Source organism: Sphaerodactylus townsendi, linkage group LG07 (genome assembly GCF_021028975.2).
Source record: "Sphaerodactylus townsendi isolate TG3544 linkage group LG07, MPM_Stown_v2.3, whole genome shotgun sequence".
NCBI lineage: Eukaryota > Metazoa > Chordata > Lepidosauria > Squamata > Sphaerodactylidae > Sphaerodactylus > Sphaerodactylus townsendi.
In genome coordinates this window covers 96,282,293-96,301,778 of record NC_059431.1, presented here as the reverse complement: position 1 = coordinate 96,301,778, position 19,486 = coordinate 96,282,293, and positions in this window count along the sequence as shown.

The following is a 19,486-nucleotide window of genomic DNA, read 5'->3' as shown; positions in this document are numbered from 1 at the left end:
CAACCTTTTAGAGCAGAGCTATGGGTCAGGGGTACAGCAACCGCTTTGTGTGGAGAAGATCCCTGGTTCAATATTTTTAAAGTCCACTTAAAAGGATTTCTGTCAAAGAGCTGCTTCCTCTCAAATTATTCACCTTGACAGACCAAATTCCAATTCAACGGAAGGCGGCTTCATATTCACCAAGCTATGGTCCTAGGAACATCAGCAGTGCAAAGGAGAGGCGTTCCAACCAGATCCCTGTGTGGACTTGGGAGACGTTTCCCAATATATCCATTGGAGAGCTCCAAAACTGTCTGGCTGTCTTTTTTTGGCTCTGTCCACAGCCTGGTGGAAAGTTCTGTTCAGTCTTATTTGGATCCTTCTCTGACCAAGTCTCAAGATGGAATCCAAAAACCTTTCTTTCCCCCCTCTCAGGAAAACTCTGTTCAGGCCACGAGGTAACTTAGGCCTTTGAAGTTACATCCTGGCACCTTTGCATAGGATCAAAGACCCAAGATGCTTTTCACAGTCATATGTGATTTCCCTTTGCTGTATTAATAGCATCATTCCATTAAACGGCCCTTTTAGAGATGAAGTCTGTAAACTCCATGTTCACACACTTCAGCTTCCAAATAATACTGGTTGCATAATATCACATGTTTCTAGCTAATACATAGTTCAGCTAACTATTTTCCATCACAAGTGGGACCATAGCCTTGCTGGATGGGTTGTTCCACAAGGCCTATGGTTGAGGGCAGAAGTGGCCTTCCAACTTAGCAGGCTCCTCCTCTTTCTGTTTTGGCTGTTGGGTTACTAGGTTTATTGCTGCTGTCTCAGCCTGCACTGGTGTGTATGTGGATAGTCGCAATTCAGGCTCAATATCTTATTTTGGTCACTGACATAAACCGATATATATTTCATAAAGCACATTTGATTTCATTAAAGAGACAAAACTATGTATCAATGTATTGAGGAATCCAATTCCAAGTCACACAGTTCTAAATATATCCAATGTAGTCTTCACCATACAGAAAGTCCAATATTCCGAAAAACTCCACTCTAGTTCATGGTAGTCATTTATAATCCATTCAGAAGTAGAACGTATCGGCAGGAACGCTTCGTACTTAAATTGCATTTTTTGTTACCTTCCTCGGTACCTCAACCTTATATATATGTTCGTTCATGAAGATATCCATGAACTAGAGTGGAGTTTTTCAGATTATTGGACTTTCAGTACGGTGAAGACTACATTGGATATATTTAGAACTGTGTGATTTGGAATTGGATTCCTCAATACATTGATATATAGTTTTGTCTCTTTAATGAAATCAAATGTGCTTTATGAAATGTATATAGGTTTATGTCAGTGACCAAGATAAGATAATTGAGCCTGAATTGCGACGTGTTTATTGTGATACATATATATAGACGTTGCATTTCCATTGTTTAAATAGTGTATGTGGATAGTGCCACTGTACAGGAATGAGTGTTGCATTTTAATTGTTTAACTTATTGATGTTCACTGCTCTGAGACCGTCCAACGAGGACAGCAGTTTACATGTCAAATAAATAATGTTTCCTTGAAAGCACTTTGCAGCACATGAATAACTCCCCGGCAATGTTTTCTTCCCTCCCATCTGTAGCGAGAGGGGAGGGCAATCCACAGTCCTTTTCTCCACTTTGCTTGGCACCCTCCAGAGCAAAACAGCTGGCATTTGTTTCTCTCCCAGCTCGGCATAGTTTGGCCCCATGTTCATCCGGCTGTGCTATATTCTCTCCAAGGCTAGAATTAACAGTGGGATCCCCTGTCACAATTCACCCTTGGCCTGATTCCCTTTCTTCCTTCCTCCCCTTCGCTCATTCTCAAATGCTATTTGGTGGGGTTTGGAGAAAGAGAGAGCAGACAGCTGAGTACCCTTGTGCCCCTCTGGTGCTGCCTAGAAGAGCTGCAAGACCTATTTTTAGAACTGATTCTTGCGGCAATGATGCAGGAGGGAAGAAAACAGGGGTGAAATTTAACACTTGTGTATGCTGACAGTTGGGTGGTGGGATGCTGATTGAGAAAAATCTTTAGGAAGAAACAGGGAGAGGAGGAAAAGATTATCAGAACTTCTAGTGAGAAAGTGAAAGACAGATCAAAACAGACTGAGAAGAATCGGAACTAGGTTGTTGATTTTTACTATGCTACATCAATAGTCAGTATCTATTTTAAAGGCCCAGGACAAGAAAAGACCAACTTTGAAAAGAAAAGACCAACTTTGGCTGATTGTACACTGGTGCTCTGCCGTATGCTAAAGGGAGATTCTCTTTGGGGCAGCTCTTCTGTTATGGATGCCTCCCCCCCCCCCCCTCACATTTGCTGTGTTGCAGATCCCATAATCTCCACTATTTGTGAGAGTGAGCAAAGATGAGAAATAAATGGCCCTGCATTATTCTTTGCTTTGCCTTCTTTGCTCCACCCCTGCTCTACTTCCTCCCCAACGACTAAGCATTTGTCCCTCCCCAGTGACTTTAAGCATTAAATCTAATGCAGGAATATTGAAATACCAAGGAATATTGCAATAACGAGGCACTTTCTCCTCTCGAGGCAGAAGCAGCAAGAAGTAGGTGTGTGGGGAGACATGGTCCCCTTCTTCTGCAGAGTGTGGTCCAGGGAACTCTTTTGTCTCCTTCATTTGGGGGGGTGGGGGTTACTTTTGGCAAAGTGCTACAATATCGATATAACAGTAGTTTAAAGAAATTTAACAAAGCCAGCAATCTTGCAGCTATTGAGTGTGATGAGATCTGTGCCTTTAAGAATGAGTTGATGGGCGGAGTTAAGAGAACCAGGAAAAACAGAGTTGAGCAGGCAAGTTGCACAGTGGGATGCCTCCTCATATGTAAACAGAAAAATGCAAGGAGACCCCACTACAACCCCACTGTGCTGCAAAGAGCTCCAAGGTCAGTGTTCCTTGCATAATGGACCTTTATTTCTTCCCATTGCCATGTTCTCTGGCACCTGGAGGGGTATCACAACTCCCCCCACCCATTCCACTGTCCCTCCTTCATACAGACATTGTTGGTATCCTCTCCTGCCTTCAAGATCACTTACTATAGCAAGTTCGAAATTTTGGGAAATACTCTGAAATGTACACATAGTTGTTAATACCTGCATCAGTAGGATAACCTAGGCTGCGTGTTAAGGACATCGGAAAGTACTATCCACATGCTTCTTTCCCCAGACCCACAGCAGGGCCTAACTACATGTTATTGTTTTTTTGCTCACCTTTCACCACATTTTCAGATGTATGTTGAAAATCCTGTGGCAGGAGTGCTGTTCTCAGACACCCAGGGCCCCCAACTGCATTGGTAACACAAAGCATGGGGATAGTGTGCCAGTGTAGTCAGCCTTGAGGTGATGGCTAGAGACCTCCTGGGATTACAGTTGATCTCCAGGTGACAGAGATTAGTGCATCTGGAGAAAATGGCTTCTTTGGAAGTTGGACTCTCCCCTCCACAAACCGCACCCTCTTCAGCCCCCAAATTGCCACCTAACCCAGAGCTCGCAACTCTTATTGGTACCATTTTCAGCAGATCCTCTTAGATCAGTGGTGGCGAACCTATGGCACGGGTGCCAGAGGTGGCACTCAGAGCCCTCTCTGTGGGCACGCGCAAACAGAGTCGCCCCCCTCCCACACACACATCTAGGCTGGCCTGGGCTGCTGGGCTCAATTATTAGCATTAAACCTAAGACCTAGTTTTGGGGAAGCAGTGTAGGTAACCCTGTTAAGCACTGTTAAACCCCACGGATTTTCATGCGAAGAACTAAAGCGCGATCCTTTACCTGGCAGTGAGCTTGGTTGCTGGCAATGGGGCTTGCTTCTGAGTAAACCCTCCTAGGGTCGTGATTCACCCATTGGAAGAGTTGAACGGTTGCTTTAAAGCAAAGCCACCAGCTACCACCAATCTTACTGCCGAGTAACGCACGTCTCAGAGCCAACTGTTTTTTCTAAACTAAAACCTCAGTATTCAGGTTAAATTGCCATGTTGGCACTTTGAGATAAATAAGTGGGTTTTGGGTTGCAATTTGGGCACTCGGTCTCGAAAAGGTTCGCCATCACTGTCTTAGATACATTTACTAGTTTGTCCTGCTGGGGCAGGACAAACTGATAGGGTACCCCTCAGTTTCCCCTAATGGGGCAAACAGCGCCACCCTTGGGCTGTTTCAGGTCAGGGAAAGACTGAAGTACCTTCTCCAAGCATGCTGTAATCTTAATCCGTATGCAAGGCGGCACATGTCTAGAAATTAAATTCCTAACACAGAACTTGCACTATATTTGAGCACACAGATCCAGAGGAAAAGTTCCTCTCTTAGCAGCTTCAGCAAATGCTGGAGCCAATTTTACATTGGTCACATGATCCTGTGGGCAAGTACTTTTCTCTGCATTCTAGCCCCACCATCCAAAAGTAGGAAAAACACCCAAGGGTATTTCCAGGGTTTTTAAAAGGTGAATAAATTTTCCCTCTCATCCTCACAAACCGTCGTCGCACAACTTGCAGATTATTTCCTTGATTTAAAACATTTCTAATTGACTGACAACACTCCCTTTTTCCAGCACAGATAAAAAGTGGTTGGTTTCCTTCAGACTCACCCAGGCTGCCCTCTCAAAGGCAGGTTCCAACATAGGTACACAGCTTTCTGAGGCTGGATAGGGGGTACAGTAACTACAGCAATGGAGACAATCACTTATATAGTCTCAGCTTCTCAGTATGATTTAGGACTGTTACACATTTGTGATTTCCTTCACATTCAACATACATTCCCTCTGGTTTGGATTATTGGCTAAGCACATTGGACCTTCTTTGGAACTCACCACGCTTTCAAATCAGAGAATCTCCATGGTTTCTGAAAGCTTTTAGTGCAACTTTTTCCACTCCCTTCACTGGGAAAATGAAGATCACTGTGTGTTAAGGTTTCTTTTGTTTTTTTCCACTCTCCCCACTTTCTCCCACTCACACAACAGCAATTTCTCCCACTCCCCAAGCCACCCTTTCAGTACAATCTGAAAAGAATTCTTTTTTGTTTTGTTTCAGCACTGAAGGTCTATTGCTGCAGCCATGAATTCTGAAATTGACCAGATCTAGCAAAGTAAAACACGATGGCAGGCAGCCTCCCCAAATGAAGGTTGCATGGAAACAATGAGGAAGCAGCGGGTGGGCAACATGGCAGATCAGATAGGCTAGCTAGGGACACTTGGCAGGAGGAAAATCCTGAGTGCAAACAAAAGAAGTGGGAAAATCCCACTTTTTTGCAGACAGCTATGTAGTAAGTACTGCAGACATAAATTATGTTAAGAAATCAAAATATTAAACTATTGTAATCAAATGTTAAGGTGTATGTGTGTGACAGAGAGAGAATAATGAATGAATGGCAGAGAGTGAGTGAGTAAATGAATGACTTGCAGTTTTGCTTTCAGGAGCCAGGAGTGCCTTATGTCTCAGAGGGCAGACAGAGATTAAGAAAGAGGAATTTCCTGTGGGTGATTGATGGACATTTCAGATTTAGGTGAACTGACTTCACAATCTTGATATCCCCCCACCCCCACCCCATGAAGCACATCTGGCTTTCAGAAAAAGAAGGACTTGAGAAACAGAGCTCAAACCTGGTAACAGGAAACTAAGACTTGACAACTCCCTGTTCCCAATGAAAGAATATTGACCAACCAATTTCAGATCCTTCTGAACCTCAGTTTTTGCAAAACAAAAACAAAAAAAAACCCCAACAACAACGCTTTTTGAACTTTGGAGGGGAGAGGGTCTCTGCACAGGTAAACAAACACAAGAGCCAGCTACTGTAACATGAAAAAGGGGAACAGGCCAGTTTGTGAAAAGACCCTCAAGGACGCTGTAGTGATCAGGAAGTGAATTGCAAAGAATGCCTCCACCAGTGTGGGAACCAATGTGGTGAAGTAGTTAAAAGCAGGTGGACTGTAATCTGGTGACCTGGATATGTTTCCCTACTCCTCCACATGAAGCAAGCTGGGTGACCTTGGGTCAGTCACAGTTCTCTCCAAATTCTCTCAGCCCCACCTATCTCACAAGGTGTCGGTTGTGGGGAGAGGGAGTTTGCGAGCAGTTTTGAGACTCCATACAGTTGAGAAAAGCAGGGTATAAATCCAAACTCCCTCCCCCAGCTCCTCCTCAACAGAGGAGACCAACACGACAACATCAGAGGTGACACTCAGCCATCAGGACTGCTGCCTCACAAGGATTAACACCTACAGATTTAAACAGGCCATCCAAATGTAGTATGCTTGCATAAGTCAAATGTGAATTTAGCTATAGGATGACTGAAATGTAATATCACCCTATAATGATTTAAAATAAAGTTCTATAAATTAACAGTCACTGTGGTAAAGTCCCATCCCACCCCCCCGGAGGCCTCGATTCCCCACTGACCTTAGGGTGTAACTAACTGGCCAGAATTATTTGGGATTTTAAACAATTCTCATTGCTTTAATCTGAAAAATGTTGTGTCTAAAGCAAATATATTTTTGACTGTGAAGAAAACCTGGCCAGTATCACCTCGAGCTACAGATAGGAAGTTCAGTACTTTAAGTGATAGATTTCATCTGGTTTTCTGTGGGAAGTGCACTTTTTTGGGATGAAGAAGCATTTCGTCATATCTTTTATGCTGGAAGATTTTATTACCTTTGTAAGTAGGACTGCCCCTGTTCCAGTCTAACTTTGTTCAGCTTTCTTTTGCACAGCACAACAGAGGAATAATTACTCCTACATTTCCAGGAGAGCAAAATCCGGCTTTGCTAAGCAAATTGAACCTCAGCTAATAGTGTTCCAAGTTCAAGGTTGTAAAAGGTTTAAATTTAAAATGTTATTTAAACTCCAGTGGGAGCTGAGAGCTTCCCTGCAGAGCAGCTGTAAATAAGTTTCAAGGAGATTCTCTAGAGGTGGCTCAGGCATGTCCAACGATTGACAGTTTGCAGAGGAGGGGGAGTTCCCTAACTAACCTTGGCACGACCCTTTGTGATGATCTGCATCACTAAGCGTGAAATGGTGTCATATAAAACAAGTCTCCTGTATCAATGTGGTGAAAACATACTGGCAAGGTGTGGTCAGACATGTGTTTTTTCTATATGTTTGTCTACAGGGCACACTGTTAAGGACGTGTAGCCACTTTTGGTATACACAAGGGAACTTGTGAATGAACAATTGATATTTCCTCCTGGGTTCTCCTTTTGTTGCTTATGAAAATATCTGGGATCTTGTCAAATATCTGAGCGCTGGGGAGGAGCTGCTTAAGGGAAGGAAGGACACTGAAGCCTCTGAGCCTAAAAGACAGGGGATGGAAGATGGTGGATCACGGCCAGAAATTAAACTGGGTACTTGGTTTGTTGAAAATGCATGACTGATTTGAGCATCACTGTGTACATGGGAGCTTTCCATGGGAGCTGTGAACTCATACAAGAAGGCAGTTTCCTGTCAATGAAAAGGAAAATCACCAGGGGCCACTTTTCACAGAAGAGGAACCAAGTTTTTGCACGAAATGGCATCTAGTTATCTTCCTTACACAAGATCACATAAAGGGGAGGGGCATTAAGCACAAGTGGACTGGTCGGCTACTGAGACAGTCAAACTCTGAAATTATCAAAACTATTCATCAAGGATTTTGCTGTCGCTCCCTTCCACATAAGTGGCCTAGGATTTCTTTTTTTTTTTTGGTCAGTGCTGTATTCTCAGGATTATTGTTTTTGAGTTCTATTATCAAACAGAGGCGTACTGGGGAAATGGCACCCAGAGACACTATGCCTGGGGGTGGGGCTCCACCCCCAAGCCGCACCCCCCTCCCCCAGGCTCTCGGAGCCCAGCTTCTGCCCTCCCCTCTGGGGAGAACAGAAGAGACAGGTGCTTTTATAAAAACTGAAGCCCCAGGGGCATGGCCCTGCCTGCCTCCGGCCTCAGTAGTTATAAAAGCACCTCTCGGAGGACAGTGAACGGCAGTCTCTTCTGCTCTCCCCAGAGGAGAGAGGGGGTGAGGCTGCATCCTCGGGTGTCCTTGGCCTTGCCCACATCGATCAAGACGTGATGGGACTGTGGGAGCCTGAAGACAACAAAGCAGCAGGATTTCCTGCGGCCTCGTCTCTGCGCCAGACCAAGTCACATGGGGGACCAATTCTGCGCCCCCAAGTGATCAGATTAGTGGCGCCCAGGGACAAGGGGTACCCCCCCATCCCTGGGCAGATACGCCACTGTTATCAAACTGTTTTAACAATCAAGAACCATGGGAATTGTTTTTTTCAGGATGGAACAGAGCATTCGATCAGACATTCCTATCTCCCTTTTTCAACTACAGTTCTCAGGGATCCATGGGGAAAGGAAAGGGCTATTGAAACGCCTGAACTCTGAGGTTCTGAAAAGTCCACAACACCATCTGATGTCCCACATTTAAGAGTTTTAAAAGCTTGTTACCCATAGTTTAATAATTCCAACATACCTTAATTCCAACATACTTCAACTGTTTTAAAATCAATTTTAAATAAATATTTCTTTTTAAAACAAAGAAAAGCAACACATCTTAAGAGAAATACAGCGCTGTGCCAAATATGGCCATGGCTGGTGGATCAGGCTAGCATCTGACAGACCCAGATTCAAATCTGTTGTACAGAAAAGGGCCTCCATTATATTACAAGGAGTTATAGAATAAAGATGGGTTAACTATCCTGTCTTTAGGGTTGAATGAGGTGGCCCCAAACCCATGTTCCACTCAGGCTGAACGCAGTTTATGTAACCCCTCCCCCCACCAGGTGGTTGTGGTCTCTAGTGTGGATTTGTTACACCACCCATTGCGAGAACTCTGTGCTGTCATTCCTCAAGTCACAGAAGCAGCAGTATGCCCCTCAAGAGAAATATATAGCTGACACATAGACAGCTGTATTTGGTTCCAGATAAAGTTTCCTAGTGAGCTTAAGACACCGAAGAGTTCCCTGTAATTTTGGAGAAACGAAAGGAGTAACTGCTAGGATAAGGTGCTAATCCTGAAGGAAAAGTGATGGGACTTAAAAAAACAACAACCTCTTATCTATCTCATTTGCAAAGGGCACCCAGCAGCCAAAAGGACTACTTGGGAATTGCTATAATGACTCAGGGGAAACGTAATGCTGCCAGATTTGTTCATTTCTTTTGCCATCCTCTGTCTTTCTAGATTTCAGAGCTAACTGCAATCAACAGCTCATTTGAACTGGCATTTTTTGCTAGTTCAAACTGTTGTTGCAACATCTGGCAACATCTGGCACCGAGAGGTTTTCCATCTTACACTTAAAGCTGTTTAGGAAAACGGTAATTTATGTGTGGAGTAATTGGGAGTGGATCGTGATGGCTAGAGCTTGTAATGAAATAAGCCAAATAATTCCTCTATATGGAGTGGAAGATTGAAGGTACAAAATACAGCATCCTTGCTGAAACTGATGAAGCCCAGGCACTGTGTGGATCAAAGACCTGGAAATCCTATAAAAGTGTCATAGTGCAAGAAATGTGGGATATCAGTATACCCAAGCAATCAGTACACCCAAACAATATTTAAAATAGGCTTCTCGTGATCCATATTGTTAAACAAGCTTTTAGGTTTGGTCTAATATACATTGCTTTTTAAAAAATCAAGAGTTAGCATTATGGATTGCAATCCAAGGATATTTTTCACTAACAGCGCAAGGTGCCTTTCCATGCCTCCTTCCAGCTCAAGGTGCCGTTCCTTGACAGAAGCACCTCACACTGGAAGAAGATGCTGCTGTTAGCTGAACAGATCTGTGGGATCCGAAGGCAGTGTCTTAACAGACAACATGAATTTGATTACTGGCTGACATTGTCTTTTACAATGATTTTAAAAAGCAACTTGTATGTAAAAATCATCGTGTAACATAATAATAGGACTTGTCAGTTCTGTTGTAAAGAAGACAGTTGTTTTTATCTTGTACCTTTGAGGCTAGACCATTCTGGTCAGATCTCAGAAACTAAGCAGGACCATCCTGGGTAGTATTTGCATGGGAGACCACCAGGGTCGCTATGCAGAGGCAGGCAATGGTAAACCACCTTGGAACAGTTCTTGCTGTGAAAATTCTAAGGGGGTTGCTCTAAGTCACTCATGACTTGACTGCACCATGCTTTTTACAATGTATTTTTTGAAATCTGCAACACTGGTCCTTCCTGACTCTTTTTCAAATTAGTCTCATGGAAATCTCAGGCATCACACAACGAAGAGGCTAAACGCAACACATCAAGACCAGTTCTCTAGCCAGCTAACTCAAGCGACTGCTTTCGACACAACAGAAAGAAGAGGCACTGAAGTATGGTGGGCTTGGGACCCTGCCGAGGAAAGTGACTGGATCAATTTATGGGCACACACCACTGCTGCACTGGTCCACCATCAGGAGGCAGTGGGTTTGCCTTCCTTGGGCTAACAAAATGCCTTGAAGTGGCTCTGTAGAAGAACTTTGACCAATCAAATTAAGCAACATTGTGAACTGGCTGATAATTTTTTAGAGTCTGCATTTTAGCCAGCAAGGGATTTGAGGGTTTTTTCCAATCACAACAGAAGTCGGTTTCAGGTAGCCAGCTCAAGGTTGACTCAGCTTTCCATCCTTCTGAAGTTGGTAAAATGAGTATCTAGCTTGCTAAAGGTAAAGTGTAGATGACTGGGGGAGGCAACGGCAAACCATGCTGCGAAACAAAGCCTGCATAATAAATGTTATGATGTGACGTCACCTCATGGATCGGGAATGACTTAATGCTTGCAGAGGGGACTATATTTACCTGCTGGTATGGAATGAGCTGGCCTCAACTCCAGATGGTCCTCTCTGAGACATAGGCCCCTTCCGCACACGCAGAATAATGCGTTTTCAAACCGCTTTTACAACCATTTGCAAGTGGATTTTGCTATTCCACACAATTTCAAAGAGCATTGAAAGCAGTTTGAAAGTGCATTATTCTGCATGTGCAGAAGGAGCTATAGTCTCTCTCACCACTGAATATACGGCAGCTTGGAAATCAGATGAGGTCTATCTGAGGTTTAGCCTCCAGCACGGAAATGTTGCAACTCAGCAGACTGATTTATTTTTACTGTGTGGCTGGAGACCTGTATTTCATTTTACAAGTAGAGTCCTGCGGACAAGATGATGCACCTGGTATGTTTCCCAATGAGATGTCTAGTTTTGCAGATGGGGGAGATTCCTCAAAGAGTTCTCATTCAAAAGAATTTGGCCTGGGCTTGCATTCAGGAATCCAAACAAGATTTAGCCTGTCATCATGAGGGAAGTTACTAAAGGGGTCTCAGTCCTCCAGTAAGCTGACAGGCTACGGAAGAATATCAGAAAGGGGTGGCAGGGGGATAGCTTTGTAAAACAACATCAAGGGCTCACTCTAGGCACCACCTGCTCCCCCGGCCCCCAAACACTACATGGAGTTTGGGGCAGGGGTGCAGTTGAACACTGGCCAGCAGGGCTAACCCCGTCCCCAAACTCTGTGTGGAGTTCAAGAGTGGCGGGGGTCCGTTTGATGCTAGCCTCAGCTCATCAAGGTCCAGTGCTCATTGAGGCCAGGATCAAACTGAGCACCAGGGGCTGACTGGCTCCAGGTTTATACTGTTGGATGTATCCCCCCAGCTCCTCCTGACCAGGGAATTTGGGGGCAGGACACAGTTGCGAGGGGTGTGTGGCCCTGGAATGCACTCCAGGAAGTGGTGCCTAGGGCTCTAATCCCCCTGCACCCTCATTTGCTATGCCACTGAGGGATGGACAGTGTGCCCACTGAGGACTGCTCATGCTAGCAATCATATCCCTCATTGGTAAACAGTCACTGAAGTCCTGGCATGTATCCTGTGACTCTGGTCTTTAGACTGTATGAAGTGTTCAAACTTTGCCATGCACAGCTGGAATGCATATCCCTAATCTGGGCAAGTTTCCATAGATATCTTCAGTCTGAACAGTCTAAACTTCATGGGTTCCTAGTGTTACTTACTGATAGGTGCTGAAGTCTGCTCCCCCTCCCAGAGGAGTGAGGATCCCAGTAATACAGAGACAAAAAGAACCATGCCTAATTCAATCACGGCAGTTGACAGTGTCAGACAAGGATTTGTTTTATCTCCCTATCTCTTCAATCTGCATGCAGTACATATTATAAAGAAAGATGAATTAGATTCAGATGAAGGTGGAATGAAAACAGAGGGAGGGGAAGGAACATTAATTATTTGACATTGACATTATGCCAGTAGCTCATAACTGGCAGAAAACAGTGAAACTGCAGTGGAACGTTAAAGGAGAAAGTGCCAAAGCAGGATGACAACTGAACATCAAAACGACAAAAGGAATAACTGCTGGGGAATGACTCAATTTTGAGGTGGACGATGAGGAAACTGAAATAGTTAAAGTCTTTCTATTCCTTAGCTCCATCACGAACCAAAAGGCAGACTGCAACCAAGAAACCAGGAGACCGAGACTGGGAAGGGCAGCCATGAAGGAGTTAGGAAAGAGCCTTCATTGTAAAGATGTGTCATTGGCAATAAAGATCAAGTTAATTCATATCATAGTCTTCTTTATTACTATGTATGGGCGTGAAAGCTGAGCAAATAGATTTTGAACCTGGGACCTTCTGTACTCTGCTAAGTCCTTGTAAACCAAGGATCTTTTTTGCTAATAGCGGTGCCTTCTTTTAGCATAAGGTGGCTTGAGCATCAGAAGCACCTCGCACTGGAAGAAGGTGCTGCAGTTAGTTAAACAGGTTAGGGATCCAAAGGCAGCATCCACACAAACTGTGCCTCCCCACAAATATAGGTTGGCTACCATGTGTGTAAGCCAAATAGCATACATGGTACACATACAAATTTAAAGAAGGCACAGCAATCACCTAGTTATATTTTTCTGTTACCTTTCTCTTTTATATTTCCTCTGCATCAAACCATCTCTAATGCTAGTGGATTATTTGATCATTAATTCCTAGCTAAGTAAATTAATATATATTGTTTTGCTGCTCGGCTGTATTTCGATTTAATGACGAGAGAAAACCTCCTGTTGCCAGAAGATTGGAAAGGGTACTGAGTCTCCTTCTCTCTCTCCTTCTTCAGTATCATTTTGATGCCCATGAAATTAAACTTGTCATAAAGTGATGTACAGACTCCTGGGGTCTAAGGAGTCTGTACAAGCTGGGGCCATTTCAGAAAGCATTTTTAAGATGGAAGTAAGTTCATGATCTACCATTAGCAACTATTTAGCTACATCTCTGTGTTTTCCCAGCATCTTGTTCTATGAAAGGGAGGTTTGCCTGCATCCCAAATCAACTTTCCTACTTGCATCCTCTCGAGGCAACGGAGCCAACAGAACAGACTTACTTGCCATCCTTGTATGGAATGAGGCAAAGAGACATAATCAGAAAGAGGCAAAAAGAGATCTGATTGTGACTGTGCTGACTGTAGAAAGGAGACAATGGTTCTCCTAGATTTTCCCAATTAGACACTGAAATTCTGCTACCTGGGGACGGTTTAAAGTATCTCCTGGGCTTGGCTAGCCCAGACTTCATTTTAAAAAATCTAATTTGTAGGAAAAACACACCCATTCAACATTGTAGTTAAGAGTCAGAATGTAGTGGTTAAGAGCAGTGGACTCTAATTTGGAGAACTCGATTTGTTTCTCTGCTTCTACACATAAAGTACTATTTTTAAAAAATAAACTAAGCAGATGTCAAATGATACCAACTGCCCCAGTCTGGAACTTGCTTTTCTGAGGTGTTCAGATTTGACTGTAATGCAAGAATTATTCCCCTCTTCATTGATGGTTACATATTCTTTGTTTAGGTTCTCTATGATACAGTCTTTTATTAGCTCAGCTAATTTCTTTTTCCCAGTGGGCTCATTCTGGAATTCTTTCCATACCACGCATTAGGCTAATGAGGCCTTACAGGAGAGCCATCATGTTCTCAAGCCCTTCACCCAAATTTGCAACAGAGTCCTCTGTGTGCAATCATTGACACACAGACCAAGCATCTCCAGTGAAGTGAATGTGCATTGAAGAGCTGTGTGCATGCTTCGCTTGATCAGCAGTTTCCTTAATGCTTAATTAAGAATATTTTATCTAAAGGGACATTCAGACACCTGAACCTGAATCTAGGCCAAGAATTTCCAGGTATTACTGGAAAGGCTGTACACAGGAGTCCAGTAGTTACTGATCTCTCATGGACCAATCCCACATTATTAAATTTGAACAAGAGTCTCTTGGATGGGTTGCAGATGATATTTTCACAACATTCTTTCTTGGGGAGTCAGTGGCATAGAAAATTTCTCATGATCTTCTTATCTCATTCTAGTGATATTTGAATGAGAAAGCACCACCTATATAACACTGGCAAAGACTGATATAAGCAATTATTATCTGCAGTCTAGAAATATATGGCTTGAAAGAATTTTGCAGCTTGAGAGGGCAGGGATTATATGGCTAAACGTGTGGCTGGCTCAACTGGTTTGTTGCCAACTGGATTTAAATTGGGTTTAGGAGAGATTGCATTTCTGTAATAAATAAGCAGGTTAACAGCAACTAAAGTTAGTCTTGTGAAAGAGACATGTAACAAATCCCTACATTAGGCATTTGATTTGTAAATTCTCTTCCCAATTTCTTGGTCTTTCAGACTGAGAAAAGGAATAGTTGTAAAAGTCTAATGTCCTGCCAGATTTTTTCAGCTATTACAGCCTTTGCAGAAAAAGGAAGAAAAGTATCTACAATTTTTACCAAATGTCCTAAGAATGCAGAATGTTTTAAAGCTGACTGGATCCACTACAGTGAAGCTTAACAAGACACAGCATCTGATTTGCTCACTGAAGTTCCCAGACTTAATGCTTCCCGTCTCTTATTAAAAGTACCTCGGAAAAAACATGACTGAAAACTCTTGCCTGAGACGAAGAAGGGTCTATGCCACTTCCCTTAAGGCTAGACAATCCTAGGCGACATATTACTATTATCTAGGCTGCAGATTTCTCCGAAAGCAGCACCAAATGCCATGAAAATTATCGGACGTTCCCAGGTTGCCTATTCATGGATTACAACTGCTAAATAACAACTGCAAAGCCCTCCTTTTTTCAGTTCGATATACAGATCAGAGTATTATAGCGTCAAACATATTTGCTATAATCACTAAGACCCGATAGGCACTCTGCAGACATATATAATCTAAAACAGTACAAAAATGGAATCCAGAAATAACAAATCAAACTTTCAGCTGCTTAGCAGCGTAACGAAACTACAAGATGTTTATTCAGTTACCAAAGTGGCCTATAATGAAGTAGATGGGAAGCAGGCAAGTAATTCCACTGCATGTTTCTTGAGAACCATAAACTAGGATATTCAAAGGTCTTGGACCTTTCCTTCAGAGCTACAAAGAACTTACCTCTCCTCAAGAATCCAAATCGCACTATTTCAACCAGCCCGACAATCTCACTTCCTTGTCCACACTAGACAAAACTCAGTTTGAAAGTTGTTCCTTAAGGGTTCTTAATTCTTTTGATAATAGGAGAAAATGTCCTCATCTTTTCCATCTCAAAATATCACAATTTCTCACCACCTAGATGTGGGAAAGATGCCATTCAGAGTTTTCCGGTTTAAGTGCACCTGAATGGAACATACAGACTCTGGCTCTCACACACTGCTCTTCCAAAGATAGCTCATTTGGGAGCAAATAACACTCCTTGAGGCTTGACACACAGGTAGACAAAAGAGAGAATGAACAATCCGTGGAAATGCCTGTACTCACCAAGGTCTGCTGATACTGTAATGTCTTTTTTGGACGGGCATTCCCAGACATATCCAATATTTGCAAATGGGGAGACTAGGCATTGCTGGGGAGGCACTATACCTTTTGCCTCCCCGTTACAGGCTCATGGAATGGGGCAGAAGACGTTGCTGCTCTGAGTGCTTCAGCTAAAGGCTCACTGGGGGGCCGGGTGTAACTAGAGACCCCCATTCAGATCATTCTGTGACACAGCAGTCGTGTCTCTGCTCTAATACCTCTAACTGCTACTCTGGCACTGAGTCAGCCCAGTAAATTAAAAGGTGATAGGATTTCTCTCTCCTGACTCCACCAGGGTTGTTTCTGTCCAAGGCCAGCAATTCCAGAATGGAGATGGTGAATCGTAGGGGTTGGAGGGAAGAGGACAGGAAGATGGCATTTGGCTGGACACACAGCATCTGGAAGCAAGAAACATCAGCAATAAGGATGAAAAGTCACCAAAATCCATAGGGCAAAAAGGATTTCTGGCAGCATTGCCTGTCTTGTCCATGCAGCTGCCAAGGCAGGATTACCACCACTACAGGCCATTACCTAATACTTTGTATAATTTGAATTCTCCCTTTGACAGACTTCTAGTGATATTTCTTGGGAAGCTCTATTTAAGACCCGAAGACTTCATAGTTGCTCTAATAAACAGGCCACTATCCTAATTGCTAACTGCCTCCAACAGGATGCAACTGAAAATTAAAATATCTGGGATTGGAGTGCAGGTGTTCCAGAATGCCCTATTCACTTTGCTTTTCTTAAAAGTTCAGAGAATGTTATGCTAATCTAGGCTCATGGGTGCTGAGAAATTCACCCATGCAATAAAAATTGGCTATCAGTAATCCATGAGATTATTAGCATGAGCTAAGGAGTACATACTTCCTATTCAGGTCAAGTAGACGGTGATACAGAGGTCCTGAAGGCAAGGAAACCGTGAGCCAAAACAGGTCAATGCAGGAGGGACTTTACCAGCTCTGAGAAATCATTTAAAAATTATTTTTCAGAAAAACATGGCTGTGCCTAATTATTTAACAGTGCTGACAGATCTGTTATTCCCTCATTTTAGATTTTCTTGACACTCTACAATCTTTTGCTTTAAATAACCAACGAAACATGAGTCAGGAGCATGATGCAGTAGCTAAAAAGGCAAATTTAATTTTGGGCTGTATTGACAGAAGTACAGTGTCCAGATCATGCAAAGTGCTCTGGTATGACTCCACCTAGAGTATAGTGTTCAGTTTTGGGCACCACAATTGAAAAGGGATGTTGAAAAGCTGGAACATGTCCAGAGGAGGGCAACAAAGACAGTCAGGAGTCTGGAGACCAAGTTCTATGAGGAAAGGTTGACGGAACTAGGTATGTTTAGCCTGGAGAGGAGACAATTGAGGAGTGATATGATAATCATCTTCAAGTAACAAGGTCTAACGTATGGAAGATGTTGCAGAGTTGTTTTCTGTTGCCTCAGGCTGGACCAGAACCAGAAATTAAATCAAAACATTTTGGCTAAACATCAGGAAGAACATTCTTACAATTAGAGCAGTTCCTCGGTGGAACAGGCTTATTAGGAAGGTGGCAGGCTCTCCTTTAGAGGTTTTTAAGCAGAGGTAGATGGCCTCTAGCAGCATGCTGATTCTGTAAACTCAGGCAAATCATGAGAGGGATGACAGGAAGGGTTGCATCAGTGTTTGGCTTTCATGGTCTTTTCTTACATCCCCAGGGTAATGCTGATTGCCAATTTGGGGACAGGAGGCAATTTTCCTCCAGTCCAGATTGGCCAAGGATCCTGGAGGTTATTTTGCCATTTTCTGGGGTTGGATCAGGGATAACTGTGGGTGTGGGTGTGGGTGTAGGTTGCTGTGAGTTTCTGGCATTGTGCAGGCGGTTGGACAAGATGACCCTGAATCTTCCAACTTTATGATTCTGTTGACTGCGATTGATATTGTATACACTTCGATGAAATGCTGTACAGTAGTTTAGAGGGTGTGGCGGTGACTAAGTATATGGAAGGTTCAATCTAGTATCTCCAGTTTTAAAGATCAGGTGCAGGTGATGTGAAATACTTCTGCCTGAGGCACTGTCAAGTCAGAACACACAATGCTGACCTTGCTAGACTGATGCCATGACTCAGTATCAGGAAGCTTCATATGTTCAGAAAGCCAATGAGATGATTCATACTAGATGAGGATCAAAGCTTGAAGAGAGAAACGAAACCTATTATTGCAATTACTGCCAGCAGACTGTGTGACATTTATTGTCTGAAGGTCTTTTATATTTTACAATATCATAAGGGTAAAAGGGGAGAGATATGTGTTCTTTCCAATTACCCATGTCTGGGCTTAGATTTACTATGCAAAGCTAACACCTTATTTTATAAACATTAATAACTTGGTTATTATTACTTGATTTGAATTTATATTACATCCCTTGAATAATTCTAACAAATTTTAAACTGCTGAATTTGATTATAAACACATTTTTTGGGGTTGAAATTGGGAGTTGGTATCTGGCTGCCCTCAGAACTCAAGAGAAACTGCAGAGAGCTATGAATTTGTTAACAAGTCAGCAGGATTCTCGAACACCCATCCAGTGGAAGAATTCAGACTACTAACAGCAAGGCACTCCCAAACCTGTGGATAACAAGGATAATAAGCCTTTCAGTTATCCAAACACAGTTATTTTCCCATTGACTATGTAATGGCATACATCTTGGAATAATTAAAAAGTAGACTGTACTCTTTTTAAAATTCATCATGTGCTTACTCAGCTTTCTACACTGAAGTAACTATTTTATTAGATGTCTTTCAATTCAGTCTCCTGACTAAAAATGTCCAAAGGTGCAGAGAACAGCTTATAATCTCTGCAGTATGAATATGCTCCCCAATTTTATTTCCATTTTCATTTATTAATGCAATTATTTCTGCTTTGAGATCTTGTTTGTGAACACTTCCCCCCCACCAAGCCCCTGAAGCTAATATTAGCCTCTTTGGCTGCTCCCCAAAATGTCTAATTGATTTATCCGGCTGCTTAAAAAGAAATACATTAATAGCAGCTTATAAATTGCCTCCAGGTCCAATATTCTATGGGTGAGTTCTCCCACAATCATTCTAAACCTTCCATTCAACCACATGGAAGAAAGAAACTGACCCAAGACAACAATATTAACAAGACCCCCCCGCCCCGACTTCCTGTTAACAATTCATACAAGCTCAGATTTTTTTTTAGAAAAATCCATGTGATGTTAATGACACTTCCTCTCTACAGTTCTATTCATAGGAACAGTCCACAAAGAATCTTATCTATCCAGTCACAGTCCGCTACACTGGTAGTATGATATTTTGAATATTCTCCAACACAATGCTAGACTACTAAACTGCAGAGATGACTTAATGAGCTTGCTGTAGGACGGGGGATCGTTAAGAAAACAATCTGAACACATTACATCACTGGCAATAACTGTAGAAACAACTCCAACTCTGAATCTTCCAAAGTCTCCTAACACCACTCACACCTATACAATACTTTGATCCACAGAGTCCAGGTACTGACACAAATGAGTTTCCACTCTACCAGTGGATGTTTTGCAATAGACCTGTTTCTACAAAATATGTCTTGATTCACACTAAACTGTCAATTTCTACCAATTTCCTTTCTGCAGCACGCACGCACGCACGCACACACAAACACAGTCCAATACCATTCCTCAGGG